The sequence below is a fragment of the Macaca mulatta genome, chromosome 14 (assembly GCF_049350105.2).
Source record: "Macaca mulatta isolate MMU2019108-1 chromosome 14, T2T-MMU8v2.0, whole genome shotgun sequence".
Classification (NCBI taxonomy): Eukaryota; Metazoa; Chordata; class Mammalia; order Primates; family Cercopithecidae; genus Macaca; species Macaca mulatta.
The window spans coordinates 46,597,027-46,615,643 of record NC_133419.1 but is presented as its reverse complement, the minus strand read 5'-3'; the positions used below and the strand labels follow the sequence as shown (position 1 = coordinate 46,615,643).

The window sequence follows — 18,617 nt, the reverse complement described above, 5'->3', positions numbered from 1 at the left end:
AGGATCAAAGGCCAAGTTCCTGGAGGAGCTATCCTTCCAGTCTTTGTTCTGTGAAAGCTGGAGCACCTGGGGATGGGGTGTCTCTTGGTCAGGGAGGTGGGGGTGTGAGGAAGGGGAGGGGGTCTCCGGGCCTGGGAAGGTGACAGAGCCCATCAGTTCCATGACCGGTGCCTGGTGTGTGGGTGGGTGGCACTGAGTGCATAGAGAGGGCTGGATCTCCGTTCCAGGGCTTCTGCTGCACCCCACATGACACCCTGACAGAAGACACACGGTCTGCAGACCCAGAGGGGCTCTTCAGGTGGGGCTGGGATATCTCAGCTATAATCAGCAGGGTTTCCTTGAAACATCCCTGGCATGGTGGTCACGGCAGTGGGTTGAGGTCACTCCAGTGACGACTGGGATTGAATTTCCTACAGGGTAGGGTTGCTGGGGAGCTCTGAGTCTGGACTAATTTCATTTAAGGAGCACAATGAGACATTTCTTCCATACCTGATATTAAGGATTAAAAAAAATCAACCCGTTCTAGGAATAGATTCTTGCCTTGGGAGGCAGGAGACCAGCTAAAAGGTAGGTGTGGCAATCAGGTAAGTGATGGGGCATCCTAGCCTGGGACTGCAGCTGGGGACTGCCCCCTTGCTGGGCCACCTGCTCTAGTCACTCTGATTTCAGACCATAACTGTCTCCTCATCACCCCCGTGAACACGAAGCACATCCTTCCTGTCACCCCTTTGCTTAGGCTGTCTCTCCTGCCTGGAAGGCCATCACCTCTTCGCACCCCTCCTTAAAATCCAACTCAGACTTTAAGCTTCAGCTTAATCTTCAATTGCTCTAGGAAGCCTTGCCTGGGGACAGGTCTCCACTCTGCTCTAGTCAAACTGTGTGGCTCTGGGAAAGTGTCTTTATAACTCTGAGCCTTAAATTTTTCTCATATGTCTAACACGGATGACAATACCTTCCACACAGGATTGTGATGAAGACCACCAGTGAATGAGAAAGGTGAATGTTGACTATCATGGTGACTGGTGAACACCAGGTGCTCAGGACCTGTGCAAACAACCAACAAAGGCACAGCAGAGAAATGAGGGTGCTGGTAGTGGGGAAGCAGGTGTAGACAATGTATAAACTCCCAGGAAAGGGCTGGGAACCTAGCTTCTAGAAAGGGCAAAGGGCTTTGAACAATGCCAAGTTGTCTGGGGCAGCCTTTGGACAAGAGGGGCATCCCAGGACCATGTGCCCTCCCTTGCTGACAACAGAAAGGCACTGTTGGACCTGCAGGTGTCTGTGGTCTGGTCCAAAGGTTCAGTATGAACTGAATTTACCAGCTTCCCCCTGTACTCTGAGGAGGAGGGGGCTGGAGGGAGATTTGAGGAGACCCCGTCCTGCCAAATTCTTATTGGGTGGGATGGGAGCAGGAGAAACAAACACAGATTCCTTGCTGGCTTTGGCCACCCTGCTGGGACCAAAGTAGCAGGGGCTAGCTGCATAGGCAGCATTGAGAGAGAGCAGGGGCTCATGGCTGAAGCCAACACATTCTGTCCTAAATACACCTTTGAAGTGGAGGGTCAGAAATTCACACTGATTCAGCTCAGACTCTGTGGACCCTCCCAGCCTCTTCTCAGGGCCACTCTGGCTTTCTTTTAAAATGTATACCTTTTAAATTTCATGGTCAGATGGGTGAGGATGGAAGGGAATAGAAGGAGGTGATCAGGGAGAGGATGGAAGCAGCAAAAAGGGCAGAAGCAATCTTAGGGCCACCTGTTCAGTAACATCTTAGCCCCTGACGGAAGAGGATAACAATGACAGTATCTTCACAATAGAAAGGGCAGCTATCACTACTGCACCTGGACCACACAGGCCAGGCACTGCTCCGGTGCCTTCCATGTGTTAGCAAATTCAATCCTCACAGCGGCCCCTGGAGGAACCTCCTAACATTCCCCACATTTTCTAGAGGAGGAAATGGAAATTCAGAGAAGTGAAGTTACCTGCCCAAGGCCACACAGCTAGTCATCACAGAGCTGCCCCCACTGCCCACATTCCTAACCTCTCTTTCACTTTTTAGCTTTTGGTAAGAAAAAATATTCTGCAAATACACCTCCGTGAAGAGACTGCACATCATGGCAGTCGCTTTCTACATGTTCTTTTAAAAAATCTTCACCATAAATCTATGTGAGTAGCGTGTGATGATCCCCATTTTTACAGCTGAGAAAACTAAGGCTCAGGGGGTGAAGTGACCCAAGTGAATGAGTGAAGGAGCAAGAGGGAGATCCCTGTCCCTGTGTCCCTGCTTGGGCTCATTGCTGTTCTCCCCAGAAGAACGACTGGAAGTCCTGCGCTGGACCACGACCTCGGGTTTCTTCACTTGAAGTAGCAGACCAGGGAGCAGGCTTTGGAAGGCTAGCTTGCATGGGGAGTTTGGGAGGCTGGCTTGGGTGGGGAGCCTGTGATGGTGGCAGCTGTGTTCCATCAGTGCCGTGACGAATACACTCACTGGCCCTGGGCTCTAGTCCCAGGCTACTGTGTGACCTTGGGCTAGTCATTTCCCTTATCTGAAACTCAGTAGCCCCAAATGAAACCCAAACGGCCTGAATGAGATGACCTCTAAGGGCCTTTCCTTAGAGGTCAGGCTTCAATGCCGGGCCTGTCAGGTTTAATGAGGCAGAGGGTGGAACGGCAGTGAACCAGCAAAGGATGCTCATAGCATCAGGGAAACAGGCCTTGGTCCATGCAGCCCAACCTTCAAGCGTGGAGGGCAGATCTGGCCTGAGCCAATTATTGACAGAGTCCAGGTTCAGCTGTGATTTGATGCTGTGGGTGGTCCGGCCTGATTCTAAATGGTGCGGCGGTCAGGGACCCAAAAGATAGAAAGGCAGGATTTTGGAGTTCAAAGGTTATCTGGTTGGTCTGAACCTCTGTTCTCCAAGACTCTGAAAACAGTCCATTCTGCTCCCTCTCCTCGCACCTGCCCCCAGGTATGCAGTTTAATTTACAGGGAGAAAACAGCAATCACAAAGGCAAAGGTGTGATCACACCTCTTGTGGGCGTCTTCCGATATTTCCATTCAGTTACATGTTTGCTCCTACCTGTAATGCCTTAGGATGCACTTTTCCCTACACTGGAAAGCCCCCTTTTCCCTTCTCTGCTTGGAAAATTCTTATTTGCCTCTTAAGACTCTGTTCAAATGTCACCTCCTCAATAGAACCCTCCCCGACTCCCTTAGGAAGAACTGGGTACTCTGTCTTCTGTTCTTACCTCTTATGTGTTGATGCCAGTCTCCCTGCCTCACGCAGAGCTACCTGGACATAAATCTGTGGTCTATGATGACGGTAGCCTCCTTTTATTGCAGGTTTATTGTGTGCTGGATGTCGTGCCAAGCACTGTACATGTATGACATCATTCACTTCTCACTGTAACCCTATGAGGTAAACAGTCATCCTCCACCTACACGTGAAGATTGGGACTTGGAGAGACTAAGCCATCTGCTCAAGGTCATATAGTTGGTACACGGCAGAACCAGGCTTCAAACTCAGTTTATATCAACTCCAGGCTTTATTTAAATCACAAGGTTTCCAGCATCTGATATGGACTTTTCTGTTTCCCATGTCCAATACTGTATCTGGCACCATGCAAATGTTAAAAAAAATGAAAAGTGGCGTAATGTTTGAACATTTACAAACGGCTCATTAAAAACATCATAAAAGGCCAGGCATGGTGGCTCACACCTGTAATCCCAGAACTTTGGGAGGCTGAGGTGGGCAGATCACCTGAGGTCAGAAATTTGAGACCAGCCTGACTAACATGGTGAAACCCCGTCTCTACCAAAAATACAAAATTAGCCAGGAGTGGTGGTGGGCACCTGTAATCCCAGCTACTTGGGAGGCTGAGGCAGGAGAATCACTTGAATCGGGGAGGTGGAAGTTGCAGTGAGTGAGCAGAGATCGCACCACTGCACTCCAGCCTGGGTGACACAGTGAGACTCATCTCAAAAACAAACACCACCATAAAAGTAGTAAACACACAGGCTTTGGCTCTGGTCTGCCTGAGTATGAATCAAGGCTCCCTGACTGGCTGCCTGATCTTGGGCAAGACTTTGACTTCTTTGTGCCTCAGTTTCTTAATCTGTGAAGCAGGGATAAGTGTGTCTACACCTCAGAGGGTTAAAATGAAGATTAAATGAATGTTGATCTTTGCACAAAGTTTTTACACGAGATGCATGGAAAATGTGTAGAACAGGGCCAGGAAGCTCCTAAAAATGTTAATTGTCATCATCTTGTGTTTCAGGCTTTGCCTGTTTCCCAGTTAATATAACTCTTCTCCTCCCATGGATAAAGTCCATGAAGGTTCTGGGATGAATGTTGGGGTGTCCTGGTAAACTGGTTCTTAACTTTCTCTTTACTGGACCTGAACTGCTCTATCACTGGGAGCAAGATGAAGCAAACTAGAATATTATGCAGGAATTAAAAAAAAGAATAATGTAGGCCAGGCATGGTGGCTCACACCTGTAATTCCAGCATTTTAGGAGGCTGAGGCAAGAGGACTGCTTGAGGCCATGAGTTCGAGACCAGCCTGGGCAACACAGTGAGATCCCATCTCACCAAAAAATAGTATGTGAGCGGGGCATGGTGGTATATACCTGTAGTCCCAGCTACTCAGCAGGCTGAGGCAGGAGGATTGCTTGAGCCCAAGACTTCAAGGTTGCAGTGAGCTATGATCGCACCACTGCATTTCAGCCCAGGTGACAGTGCGAGACCCTGTCTCAGAAAAAAAAAAAGAAAAAAAAAAGAAAAGCCCTGATTTGTGTCCTCTGCCAATTTGCATGGTGTAATGCTCCCACCGTGGCCGATTTCAAGCTATGAATGTGAAGAGTCATGCTGCCAGTCTTAGCAGAGGTCCAGAGTTTTGCTCAATCTGTGCCTCAGTTTCTTCATCTTTAAAACAGATCAGCAGTAGGACCTAACTCAAAATACTGTTGTGAGGAGTAAACCTGAAGCTCTTAGACGAGCACATGGCACGCTGTATGCTCTGTGTTAGCCAATATCACCGTTAGGAGTTTTAACTCGGTCTCACTGTTGCTTATCTGGCTTGGACACTGACCCAACCCCAGCAACTGGCCTTCTGCTCTAACGGGCAGAGTCTCTGCCTTCTAGGATTAGGCCTTGTCCCCTCTTGCAGCTCTCCCTTCTCCCTTTGTGATATAGTTTGGATATCTGTCCCCGCCCAAATCTCATGCTGAATTGTAATCCCCAGTGTCGGAGGTGGGGCCTGGTAGGTCACAGAGGCGGATCCCGCATGGCTTGTGCTGTCCTGATGAGAGTTCTCACAAGATCTGATCTTTTAAAAGCATGTGGCACCTCCCCCAACTCACTCTCTTCCTGCTTTCCCTGTGTGATGTGCCTGCACCCTCTTTGCCTTCTGATTGTCTGCTTCCTGAGGCCTCCCTAGAAGCCAAGCAGACACCAGTGCCATGCTTCCTGGACAGCCTGGCCATAAGCCAATTAAACCTCTTTTCTTTATAAATTACTCAGTCTCTTGCATTGCTCTAAAGAAATTGCTGTATTTCTTTAGAGCAATGCAAGAATGGTCTAATACACCCTGGAACTAGAATTCTGGCCTAGCCTGTGTTGGTTACACACCCACCCTGATCACATATTATTTCATGCCTCTGGTTTCATCCCTAGACTTCCCTCATGCCGCCCTGGGCCCGGGCTGCCAGTGCAGCTGCCTTGCTCTGGATGGTCCATGATGTTCCCTTCTGGCATCTGCTTTGCTCCTCATTGTTTACGAGGCTCCTTTCTCACAGGGCTGGGATGTACTTACAGAGGGGAAAGCTGAAGTTCAGAGCTCAGTTTGCTCCCACCTGCAACTAGAGGGGCCCCTAGCTCCTGCCACACCCTGCTGTGAACTCCAGCTTCTCATCAGTGCCTCCTGCCCCCAGCCCGATTTAACCCTTCTGTGCTCAGGCCTGGCTCAGATCGTGGCAAATTGGGAAGATCTCGGCATCTTCGGGTTTGGTGGAAGAGTCAAACTGAGTCAGAAGCAGGGCCTGGAGGAGAAGACACAGAGAGGCAGGGTTTGGAAACATCAGCTGGTTTTAAGGCTCTTTTGCCAGGAAACAAAAAAATAGAGTGTGAACTAGGAAAAAATATCCAGGTGGGACCAGGAATCACGGTTGAAAGGGGCCTGACCTCCTGAATTCAAATTTAATAAATAGCAGCTGCATACCTACTGTGTGCCAGGTCCTCTGGGGAAGGCATGGAGGTCTCTGCCTCACTGGCAGGAAGTCAGTTTACATTTATCATCTGTAGCCAGAGATCAGACTGTCTTTTTTTGACCACTTATTTTTTTTTTTTTCCAGATGGAGTCTTCCTCTGTCACCCAGGCTGGAGTGCAGTGGTGTGATCTAGGCTCACTGCAGCCTCTGCCTCTTGGGTTCAATCAATTCTCCTGCCTCAGCCTTCCAAGTAGCTGGGACTACAGGCGCCAGACACCATGCCCGGCTAATTTTTGTATTTTCAGTAGAGATGGGGTTTCACCATATTGGCCAGGGTGGTCTCAAACTCCTGACCTCAAGTGATCCGCCTGCCTCGGCCTGGTGCTGGAATTACAGGCACGAGCCACCGTGCCCGGCCCCACCTTTGTTAGCTCCAGAGGCTGGTTCAGAATATATTTTGCATTTTAAACCCAGTTTGTCTCTGAGATAATCTTGCTATAATCTTGTATCAATTTCTTTAATATCAGGCTCTGTACTGAGCCTTGGGGGACACACAGATAACTAAGAACCAGTCCCCGCCCTCCACCCAGCATTCAGCCTAGTGAGCTGAGTGAGAAATGCATTAAGGGCCCACTGAGGCTGTCTTATGGGAGTGCTCAGGAGGGCACAAAAAGAGAGTCTGGGAAGCTGCACAGAAGAGACCCGATGCACAAGCAGGAGTTCACCAGATACAGGGAGGACATTCCAGGCAGGGAACACTGCAGGGCAAAGGCCCGGGGAGATGAAAGCACAAGGTACGCTAGGCAGAGGAGGCACCTCAGTGTAGCCACAGAGTAGACATGAGCGGGATTCTTGTCACACAGCAGAGGCCTTCATGCATCAGCCTAAGACACACTGACTTTGACTCACAGACCATTTTTTTCTCAGGGGGACAGAGCAGGTATTGCCATGCTAGCTGGCATTTAGAAATCCGTGTGTGTATCCGGAGTTAGTGGGGAAAAGGTGACAACATGGATGGATCTCAAAAACTACGTCTTTTTACTTTTTTTTTTTTTTTGGAGATGGAGTCTTGTTCTGTCACCCAGGCTCGAGTGCAGTGGCACAATCTTGGCTCGCTGCAACATCCACCTCCCAGGTTCCCGTGATTCTCCTGCCTCAGCCTCCCGAGTAGCTGGGACTACAGGTGTGCACCACCATGCCCAGCTAATTTTTGTACTTTAATAGAGATGGGGCTTCGCCATGCTGGCCAGGCTTGTCTTGAACTCCTGACCCTTGGGTGATCCACCTGCCTCGGCCTCCCAAAATGCTGGGGTTACAGGTATGAGCCACTGCATCTGGCTTTTTAAAAACTATTTCATGACACAAAAGAGCACATACGATATGATTCCACTTATATGACGATTAGGAACAGACAAAATCCATCTACAGTGATAGAAATGGGAACAATCGTTATCGCTGAACTTTCGGGGGTGATGGAAATCTTCTGAGTCTTGCTCTTGGTGATGGTTATATGAGCTCATGCAGTTGTCAAAATGCACTGAACAGAACACTTAAGATCTGTACATCTGACTGCTTGTAAAATAAACCTGAAGAACATGGGTGAGCATTTTTGGTTGTTATAATAACTGAAGGGTGCTACAGGCAAATCTATAGGAGATGGGGCCAGGGATGCTTTCACAGCAAAGAACTCTCCCACCCAAAGGCCAGTAGGTCCCTGTTGAGAAATATAGCTGCAAGCCATGGGGAGCTGCAGAAGGACGGAAACACCAGAGAGACCTGGCCACATCTGTATTTTGGTAAGACAAGGCTCTGGTGGTGGTGGTGGCAGAGTCTTGGGACAGTGATGTGGCACAGAAGGTGGACATATGATCTTCACTGCCACTCCTAGGCCTCATATTTGCCTCTTAGCCCACTGGTCTGATGCTGTCCTGGAGGGGCCCCAGGAGGTACCTCTGAGGCACCTCAGCTGCTGACCAGCTAGGGAAGTAGCAGAGGCAGCAGATGGTAGTGGAAACGGCAATGCCTCACCCCCAGCCTCCCGGCCTCATGATAAGCACCAAGGATAAAAGTGATCATCTTCCTCTGAAGTGGAGTCTCAGTGACGGGGGTCTCCCTGAGTGTCTGGAGCCACTGGAAGCAGGGCTGAACTACTGCTGCTACTATAGAAAAGCACTGTTTTACATCACAGGCGAAAGAACAACACAGCTGACTTGCATGAAAATACTCACCTGACCCCTCCTCCCTTCAGAAAGCCTTCTCTGACCTGGGCAGGTGTGTCTCCTGTGTTCCCACAGCCCTACAGAACACAGTTACTGCCTAGGTTTGAATTCTGGCTCTGACACTTACTTGCTGTGCGTACCTGAAACGGAGTTACTCAAGCTCTCTGTTTCCTCACCTGCAAATTGAGGCTAACAGAAACCGTCTTCACTGAACTATTACCAAGACTGAGATAATGTAGTAAGCACTCAGTAAGAGCGAGTGCTTATGGTGAGCCTAGAATGCATCAATACAGACCACTGTTGCCAGGTGACTCCTCTGGTGCCTCCACTAGATGTTAAGCTCCTTGTGGGCAGGGTCCTTGTGGTCATGTTGATTGCTGAGGGCCTTGTGTCCACCACAGTGCCTGGTACAGTAAATACTTGCATGCTTGAATGAATTCCACCCACTAAGATCTCTCCTGAGAGCTTTCTTTTTCCACCCACAATGCCTCTAAATCACAACAATTCTTCAGAAATGGAGCCAGACTCATTTGTATTCTGTTCCCTCTTCTCTCTTCTGTTACCTCCATGGCCATGCAGAACCCAAACAACATTTAGTTTTTAAATTAACAGCTTCTTCCTGGACTCTCTACTCCTAAGACTTCACTCAGTGGTCTTCATACTGGGCATGCAAAAATCCTTTTTAAAAAATGCACTCCGCACCTCTCAAAAAGTTAAACACAGAATGACCATACAATCCAGCAATTCCACCGCTAGGTATATACCCCAAAGGGTTGAAAGCGGGGGCTCAAACAGATCCTTGCACACCAATGTTCATAGCTGTATTATTCACAATAGCCAAAAGGTGGAAACAGATGAATGGCTAAACAATGTGGTATATCCATACAATGGAATATACTCAGCTTTAAAAATGAGATTCTGATATATGATACAACAGAGATGATCCCTGAAAACATTAGGCTAAGTGAAAGAAACCAGACAAAAAAAGACAAACATGATGCCACTTACATGAGGTACCTAGGATAGGGGAATTTATGAAGACAGAAAGTAGAACGGAGGTCACCAGGTGCTGGGGGAGATGGGAATGAGGAATTAGTATTTACTGAGTACAGTGATTCAGTCTGGTAAGATAAAAAGGTTCTGGAGATGGACAGTGGTGATGGTTGTATAACACTGTGAATATACTTAATGCCACAAAATTATACACTTAAAATTGGTTAAAATAGTAAATTTCATGTTATGTGCATTTTACCACAATTTAATAAAAGCCTCCCACACCAAACAAAACACTGGAAGGACAGACTTCCCTCTGAAATCTGACAGAGCTGCATGCCCCTCTGGCCCATGATCTGTCTTCCTCTCCATCCTCTCCTTGCTTCCAGCTCTCGTGTTCCCTGTTCTTTTTTTCTTTTTCAGACAGGGTCTCGCTCTGTCACCCAGGCTGGAGTGCAGCGGCATGATCTTGGCTCACTGCAACCTCTGCCTTCTGGATTCAAGCAATTCTCCTGCCTCAGCCTCCTGAGTAGGAGGGGCTACAGGTATACACCACCACACTCGGCTAATTTTTATATTTTTACCAGAGACACAGTTTCACCATGTTGGCCAGGCTGGTCTCAAACTTCTGACCTCAAATGATCCCCTGCCTTAGCCTCCCAAAGTGCTGGGATTACAGGTGTGAGCCACCACACCCAGCTCTCTGTTCTTTTTCTACTGCAGACCCCAGGACCAGGACATGTTCTTTTCCTTGATCCCATCATATCTCTCGAGGGTGCTTCAGATAGATGCTTTGAGACTCTGAGATGGAAAAGCTATGTGCCTGGAGATGCTCATTATGGACTACACGCAACAATAAAGACATAGTTAAATAAAGTAGGGACCAGCCAACCAGGTATAAACAGAGAAGTCATGACAAAATGTTAAGTGAAAAATGCAGGCTATACACCTATATGTGGACTAATTTCAACTATTACAAAATACAGATCTACAGAAAACATAGAATGGAGCATATAAAACAATGGTTCATCTTATGTTTGTTCTCTAGCATGGAGTATGGTTATTTTCACAACTGTAATTTATAACTCATACCAGACAACGCCTTTAGGCAGATGATGAAATATACACATCGTTAGTTTTGCAAGAATCTTCAGAATTGATTCCAGATGCCCATATGCTGCCACCACTGAGGCCCACAAATCTCTCCCGAACGGCTTCCAGAGGAACGGGGGGCGAGGCGGTGTTTCATCTTGACTCTACAGAAAGACACGTGGGGACTTGGTGTGTCTCTCTAACGACTGCAACCAACTACCTCACCACAAAAAGGAGGGCAATTTAGGGTCTTTATTTTGCTATTGGACTAACCAGAAAATTTGGCTGTGAACAGTTTATCCCTTACATTAGCCTAAAGTTAGGAATTCCCAAGATGCTTGTTCCCTTACAAATCTGCAAACAGTGGATCTCCTGCATCTGGTGTGAGGGGATCCCCTCCCCATCCAACATGCTACACCCCAGGTATAGAAACTTGAGTCACGCTTGCTTCAACGGGGACACAGGAAGGAGGGTAGCTTCTGTTCCATGTGCTGCAGCACAGCGGGAAAAGCTTTTCTCAGTCTAAGAGTTTAGAAATTTCTGAGTTTTGCCAGACACCGGTGACCATGATGCTCGTTCCACATCTCACCAGATGCAGAAAAGACTGAGATGATGTTAAAGAATGGGGGGAATCTTATTTTCCATAATCCCCGAACGTAAGGGAGAGCCTTTTGGTGATAACACTGCTTGAAAACGAAAAGAGTTTCTAGTTTGTTTTTTTTTCCCTTGAGATGACCTGAGCTTCCACCTTCTAGAGGTGACAGGTGACAGACCTGTGGCTTCAGATGGAATCTGGACCAGGGGGTCCAGAGATCCTGTGTTTCTAACACTGAGCCTGCATGTCACCTAGCCCCTCACATGGTCCAGTCAGTTTTCCCATCTCCACTTGTAGACCCATTTCAACAATTAATTAGGTGCCTGAAGCATTTGTATGTCTATAATTTCTCCCTCCCCACTGCCTTCTCTTTTTGGGAATCTGTCAATTTACTGGAGATGACAGCATCTTGTCCTGCAAATATGGGTCTTTGTGTTAGAGATGAGTTTCTTTAAAACCTCTATGAAGGAAATGGTTGAGAGTTCAAGAGAAAATTTGAAATGAAGCCAGAAGGATGTATATTTGTGCTGGGAGGAGGATGAAGAAAGACCAAAAATGTTATTTTCATTGTTTTACAGTCATTTCAGGTATGTTTTACTATTTCGTATTAGTCAACAGCAGTGTTATAGTATCAAGCCATATTGAATAAAATATGTAGACTTCACTTAAATTTTCATACTTGAGCAACAACACAGAATTCAAGTTATCTGAGCTTTACTATTTTGATCATAGTACAGCTTACTATACCCTTACTATGGTATAATATCTTTATTTATTGGTTCATATAAGTCCAAGATATGCAGTCTCATACATAAATGGTCACTTCCAACATTCATTCATTCATTCATTCAACAATTATTTACTGTGAAGGGTCAGGTTTGGTTTGCTAGGCACAAAGAATATAAGGTGAATAGGATGTCTGTTCTCTTAGATTCATTAACATCATGCAACTTCTCATTCTTTAGGTCTATAGGCCCTTACATGACTGGCTCCGCCCACTCTCTCACCTTTTTCCTTATCACTTTCCCCCTTTATCTCTTACAGCTGCACCTCAGGTTCCTTGAAGATACCAAGATATTGTTACCCCAGGGCCTTTGCACCTGCGGTCTCCTGTTTTTAGAATGCTATCCCCCAGGTCTCCTCTTCATTCAGGTCTTTGTTCAAATATCACCTCCTCAAAGACAATTCTATTTAAAGGCAGATCTCTTCCTCCACTCTTCCTCCCAGTCATCCCTCATCCTACTTTATTTTTCTCCAAAGCACTGCTCACCACCTGAACAATTTTATCTTTGCTTATTTTTATTTTCTGCCTCCCCTGGTAGAGCTTGGGGAGGAAGTTCATCTTTTTAGCAGTGTATCCCTAGGGGCTAGAACAACCTGGCATGTAACAGATGTTTATATGTATTCGGAGAATAAATGAATGAACTGGTTCTTGATAGTTTAGGGTGCTTGATGAACCAGCTTTGCAGGAGGGATCATTATGGTCCCTGGTAGATTCATAGCCCCTACTCCTAAGCCTCCCACTCCTCCTCCTGTTGGGCTCTGTCTGTGAATGGTGTCCTTGGCCGTTCAGTCTCAAAGCCTTGCCACCACTTATTCCTCCCTCCTGCTAGTGCCTACATCCAATCAGTTACCAATTTTAGTGACACTGTGGCCTCTTGCAACAACTCCTTTTTCTAACCATTCTTACGACCACCCCCAGTCCATACTCTATCTCTCACCTAAACCATTGTCATCATTTCCTACCTGGGCTTCCGGCCAGCAGGCTCTCCTCACCCAATCTGTTCTCCAAGGGGTAGCCAGAGTGAGTTTCATCATGCTAAGGTTTGATCATGTTTCTTCCCCACTCAAAAACTAAAGACTCCCAACTCTATAGCTTGGCAGTCAATGTCCCCCCCAATAACCTCCATCCCCTTAACCCAACCTTCCTTCTCAAGACCCTTCTTTTATTCTTTTTGATCCAGTTGGAATGAACTGCTTTCCAGTTTCTGTATATATCCTAGAAGTCCCCATTGCCTGTCCATCCTCTGCTTACGCTGTTTCCATTTCTTGAAATAGTTTTCTTCCTTTCTTCTAATGTACAAATCATTCACCCAGTTTAAATGCTACTTGGCTTCTCCAAGAAGCCATTACTGACCTGTGAGGAGATTAAAATTCCTCTTTCTTCTCAACTGTTTTTTAAGGGGTTATCTGCCTCTCTTTTAGGGCAAGTCTCAGGAAAGGACAGGCAATATGACACAGAAGAGTTCAGAATCTGGAGTCAGATCATCTGAGCTGGAGGGCCTAGCTCTCTGGATCTGAGACTTTTGAGGTATGCACCCTTAGATAAGTGAAAATCCAAGCCTTAATTTCCCTATATGTAAAATGGGGATAACATTATTGATGTCATGGATGTGTTATAGAGGAGTAAGTGACAGAGTATAGGAAAAGCTTTTGACACTACATACAAATTAATTATGAAATTCTATCATGCTAACATACAAAACGTTGAATAAACAAAAGTGTTGCTCCTCCCAGGGAGTTTTCATGGATGTTTTATGCTGGCTGAGCCTGAAGTCCAGGAATAGGTCAGTGGGGAAAGGATTCTTTTGAGGGAGGAGGACTTTTGAGGCCTTAAGAATCCCATGTCCTTGGATGATCTGAAGAAAGGAAGACGTATAGGGTATATCCACAAAGCTGGGGTCCTAGTGGAATTACTAGCTACCAATTCTTGAGCATTTCGTATGTGCTAGGGACTGTACTAAGTACTCTACATACATTATTCTTGAGTCAGAAATTATTCCTTCATAGAGCAAAAGAAGCCCATAGCAGTTATATAAATACGTGCTCCCCCCTACCCCACCGCCAAATAGTTCATAACATCATCAATCCAATGATGTTATTTTTTGGATGGAGAAATTAAGACCCAGAAGGGTTATATACTGACATTGTATAGCCAGTGAGGAAGAAACTGGGCCTGGAATCCAGATCTCTCCACTCTGAAGGGAGAAACCCCTACACGGCAAAAACCCAGGGGCCACAATTCATTATGAAGTTTGTGTAAACTTCATAGCCAATGCCATCTGTATGGACTACATTGTCAGTGGCAGCCCCTGAAGTTCTGCCACTTGGCCACCCTGGCTCAGCTCCATGATGAGCTGCTCACCCCTCAAAAAAGTTCTGGATGGAACTAGAGACTATGATTCTAAGTGAAGTAACTCAGGAATGGAAAACCAAACACTGTATGTTCTCACTCATAAGTGGGAGCTAAGCTATGAGGATGCAAAGGCATAAGAATGATACAATGGACTTTGGGGACTTGGGGGAAAGGAGGGAGGCGGGTGAGGGATAAAAGACTACAAAAATTGGGTTCAGTGTATACTGTGGGTGATGGGTGCACCAAAGTCTCACAAATCACCATTAAAGAATTTACTCATGAAACCAAACACCACCTGTCCCCCCAAAACCTATGGAAATAAAATTAAAAAAGGAAGTTCTTGAGACCAGAACCTCAGGTCCCTGGAGACTGAACACTGCCCTCCTTGCCAACTCTTCCATCCAGAGTCTCCTCCAAGGTGACGGACTCCATCCCTTCACCATCCGTCTGTGCTTGTACTCCTTCAACACACCTCTCGGGGCACCCTCTCTGCACCAGGCTTCAGGATCAGCTCTGGGGACACCCGGCTGCCCTTGATGGAGCCTTGTGCTGAGAAAGCACCCGAGCCTGGTGTGATTGTAACTCAAGCTTCCCCAGCAGCTTTGTCAGCAGCACCAAGAGGCTGCCCTTAACAAGCCCCAAGGAGAAAGAGGTGGGGACCTCCGCAAAGGGATGACTAAAGGGGCCTGGTTGGAGTAGAAGACTTGGCCCTCAAGGGGGAGGGAAGGGTGACTGGGAGGGCACGCAGTCAGGACACAGTGGAGAAGAGGACAAATCCTGAGATGCCACATCACCTGGTCCAACTGAGGACACTCAGGCTCAATGTGTCCTGGGTGGATCAGGATTAACGCCTGGGAATCTGATCTCAGGTCCAGGGCTTCTTCATTCTCCCAAACGGAATCCCAAACTCGGAGTGTTTGAGTGTTTGCATAAGAGACGTGAGAGCTCTCCTTTGAGGTTGAAGGAAGCAAATTAAAGCCCCCTCCCCCGTTTTTTGGTACAGCAGGTAGGGATGATAGCAAATGAATGGCACCTGCCCCTCCAAGTGAGGCAGGGCTGGAATTGCACACTTTCGTGGTACACTCAGGTGAATTTTGGGGTTCTGGGGCTTCAATGGGGGTGGGATCTAGTTGTGTAGGAGGGGGCATGAGTATGAAAACCTGTGACCCTAGATTCTAATGAAAGCTTTACCACTAACTCTCCGGTCACCTTGGCCAAGCCACCTTACTGGGCCCTCAGTTACCCCACCTGTAAAATGAGGAGGTTGACTAAGTTCCGAAGATTCGTCTGGCCCGGATCTTCTAAAGCCCTGTGATCCTGGATAAGGTAAGCCTCCCAAGGCTCTTACACGGGCAATCTCCGGTTTTGCAGGAGCCTGGGCCTCATCCAGAAACAAGCTGCATGCTGGGGGAGGGGAGCGCGCTAAGCTTTTATTCTGGGGGAGGGTGGGACGCTGGAGGCTAAAGCTAAAGGGTCGGTGGAGGCGATGCGTTGGGAAGGCTGGGAGCCGCGCTTTAGAGACCGGAAGGGTAGCGGAGGTTTCCAACCTCCCTCAGGGGCTTCAGGCTCTGAAGAGGCAATGCAGCCCAGAGCCGCGCACCAACCTCCGCCGGCCGTAGAGGCTCACACTCCAAAACACTATCCCGATTCCTCCCCGGAACCGCGCACGGGCTTCGTGGGGAGTGGCTGCCGCTCCCTCCCGGCTACCAAGCGCCGAGCCCCCTCCTCTGCGTTGGGGGACCCCTCGCCCAGCATGGGGGCGCCCGGAGCCCCACGGGGGCGTGGCGGGGGCGGGCGCCGACTCCTCGGCCCGGAGGACTAGAGAAGGTGTCAATTGCGGGGCCACCAAGGAGGGACCCGCGCCCTGCACCTTCCGGCTCCGCACACAAAGGCGCCGACGGAGGCGCTGCACTTACCGGCCAGAGCGGGCTGCGGGCTGCGGGCTGCGGGCTGCGGGCTCCGGCGAGCAGGCGGGCAGGCTGGCGGGAGGATGTGCGCGCGCGAGTGTGCGTGTGTCTGCGTGTGTCCCTGCCTGTGTCTGTGCCAGTGTGTGCGCGACGGGGGCCGCGCCGAGCTCTGTGCGTCTGCGTGTGCGGGGGCGTCCGTCCTTCGGTCCGTCCGCCCGGCGCTCCGTCCCGCGCTCCGTGCGCGCTCCCTCGCCCTACAGCCTCACCAAATGCGCTTCAGCTGCGGAGTCGCAGGCGCAGCAGCCGGGTGGGTTTGGCACCCCCCAGCCCTGGCTCCGCCCCGCCCCCGGGCGGGCTGGCGCCGCTCCCCGGGAATTGCGCAGGGCTGGCGGGGCTGGGGACCGGGAGATCGGGCTGCTCCCGGGGCACGAAGGGGGCGGATCACAGACCCTTAACCCCTGACCTCATCTCAGGTGCCTCCCTCTCCCGAGCAACTCTGCGCAGAGTCCCAGCAGTCGTTGTCCTCAAGCCAAGGTTGCCTGGACAGGGAGGGCGGAGGAGTGGGAGCATCGCATCCATTTCATTCATGATTTTTCTCCTCTTGGGAGCCCCGGGTCGGGCCGCGCTGCTACGGCAACCGCCAGAGGGACCCTGCCAGGGCCGTGCGCGCTGAACCTGGGACGGGACAGACAGGCAGACAGAGGGAGTAGGGGCCAGCGAGACAAAGGGGGCAGAATTGGGGGGTGGGGGGTGGGGGGGTCGGCTCACTGGGGGCATGCTGTGGCGCTCCTCCCATGTTACCAACACCTGCGCAAGTGGAGCGGCCGCATACTAGGGCGCACGCAATACCGGGTGACGAGTACCAGTTCTAGGACGCCGAGGAGGCGCCCCTTTTCCCAGTTCTCCCTGTTCAGCCTCTGGGGAGCTAGAGCGAGCGGACAGCTCCTCCCTCCGCTGAGTCTTGCCCTCCTGACGTGCGGCGACGGGCACGCATCTGTCGGTTTTCTCGTGGGCACCAGGGGCCCGGACGCGCAGGGAGCTGCCCATGCGCCCCACAATTCTCCCGCAATCTCCGGTATTCTGCAGGCTGTTACCATGCTGGCCAGAGGTTTCCAGCATTCCATCCCCATAGGGGCTTGAGGCTGTGGGCTGCACACAGGGCAGGGATCCTAAACTCCATTTTTTACACGGGGAATCAGAGGCGAGCCACCACATAGCTACCACACTGGTTCCAGCCATCATCCCCCACCCCCCCGGGATTTCCATAATAGCGTCTTTACTGGTCTCCCAGCTTCCACCCTTGGCCCCCTGCAGCTATTCTCTACACAACAGTCCCAGCGGCGATCCTTTAAAATTTAAGTAAGAGCACGTCGTTCCTTTACCGGAAAGGCCCCTCATGACCTGCAAAGGCCCTTCAGGAGCTGGCTCCCTTTTAACTCTTTAAACTCTCTTTCTACTGCCCTTCCCTTCTCCCACGCTCCAGTCACATTGGCCTTTTTAATGCATCATCCGCATGGCAGCCCTGTGGCCTCAGGACCTTTGCACTGCTCGTCTGTCTGGAAACTCTTCCCCCTGATAGTCATATGGCTACTCCTTTACCTCTTCAACTTGTCACTCCCCCCACCACCTGCCCCCAAGACGGAGTCTTGCTCTGTGGCCCAGGCTGGAGTGCAGTGGCTCTATCTCAGCTTACTGCAACCTCCACCTCCCGGGGTCAGGCGATTCTCCTGTCTCAGCCTTCAGAGTAGCTGGACTACAGGTGCCCGCCATCATGCCCAGCTAATTTTTGTATTTTTTTTAGAGACGGGTTTCATCATGTTGGCAGGGTTGGTCTTGAACCCCTGACCACGTGATCAGCCCGCCTTGGCCTCCGAAAGTGCTGGGATTACAGGCATGAGCCACCCTGCCTGGGCTCAATGTGTCACTTCTAAGATAATTGCTGTAACTATCCTGTTTAAAGTTGCTGGGCCTCCCTCCTCATTTTCTCCATGTAGACTTTTATTTCTGTTCCCTGCCCCTGAGGCTCACTGGCCTCATTGCCAGTTCCCACCTCAATCCCACCTCCCATCCCAATCCTTCAGCCTCACCTCACAATTCTGTTCTTTAAACGAACCTTGTGTTTTCCTGTATCTAGGCCTTTGTTCACGTTGTCCCTGTTCAGTCTGGAATGCCATCCTCCCGTGTCTTGACTAATTTTTAAGGTCCAGCTTAAATACCACCTCCTTCTCCCCATATTCCCAGGGACACTCAGCCTTCATTACTTTCTGTCTGCTGTGATAGTGATTCCTTGCCTTTTTCCCCAGGTGCACTATGAACTCCTGGAAAGTTGGGCGGGGTGTCTTCCCTTTCCCCAGTTCCCAGCACAGAAGGGCCCATCAGTACATGTTCGTGGATCAAGGGCACTGATCGGGAGGCCCTAGGCTGGGCCTCGATTGTTCTTTGTTTTCCCCCCCTGGAAAAAGACCTA

The 18,617-nt window shown here is 49.4% G+C and overlaps 1 protein-coding gene across 2 annotated transcripts in view; it reads right to left on the bottom strand.

The window, feature by feature from the left end:
- The window catches only part of PTPN5 (protein tyrosine phosphatase non-receptor type 5), a 62,477-nt gene extending 46,182 nt beyond the window's left edge, over positions 1-16,295 (bottom strand). The window contains exon 1 of one of the 2 annotated variants that reach the window (XM_077960656.1): positions 16,160-16,295. The gene's annotated coding sequence lies outside the window, so the exon portion shown is untranslated. 2 annotated transcript variants of the gene reach the window in all.
- Between the last annotated feature and the right edge of the window lie 2,322 nt (positions 16,296-18,617).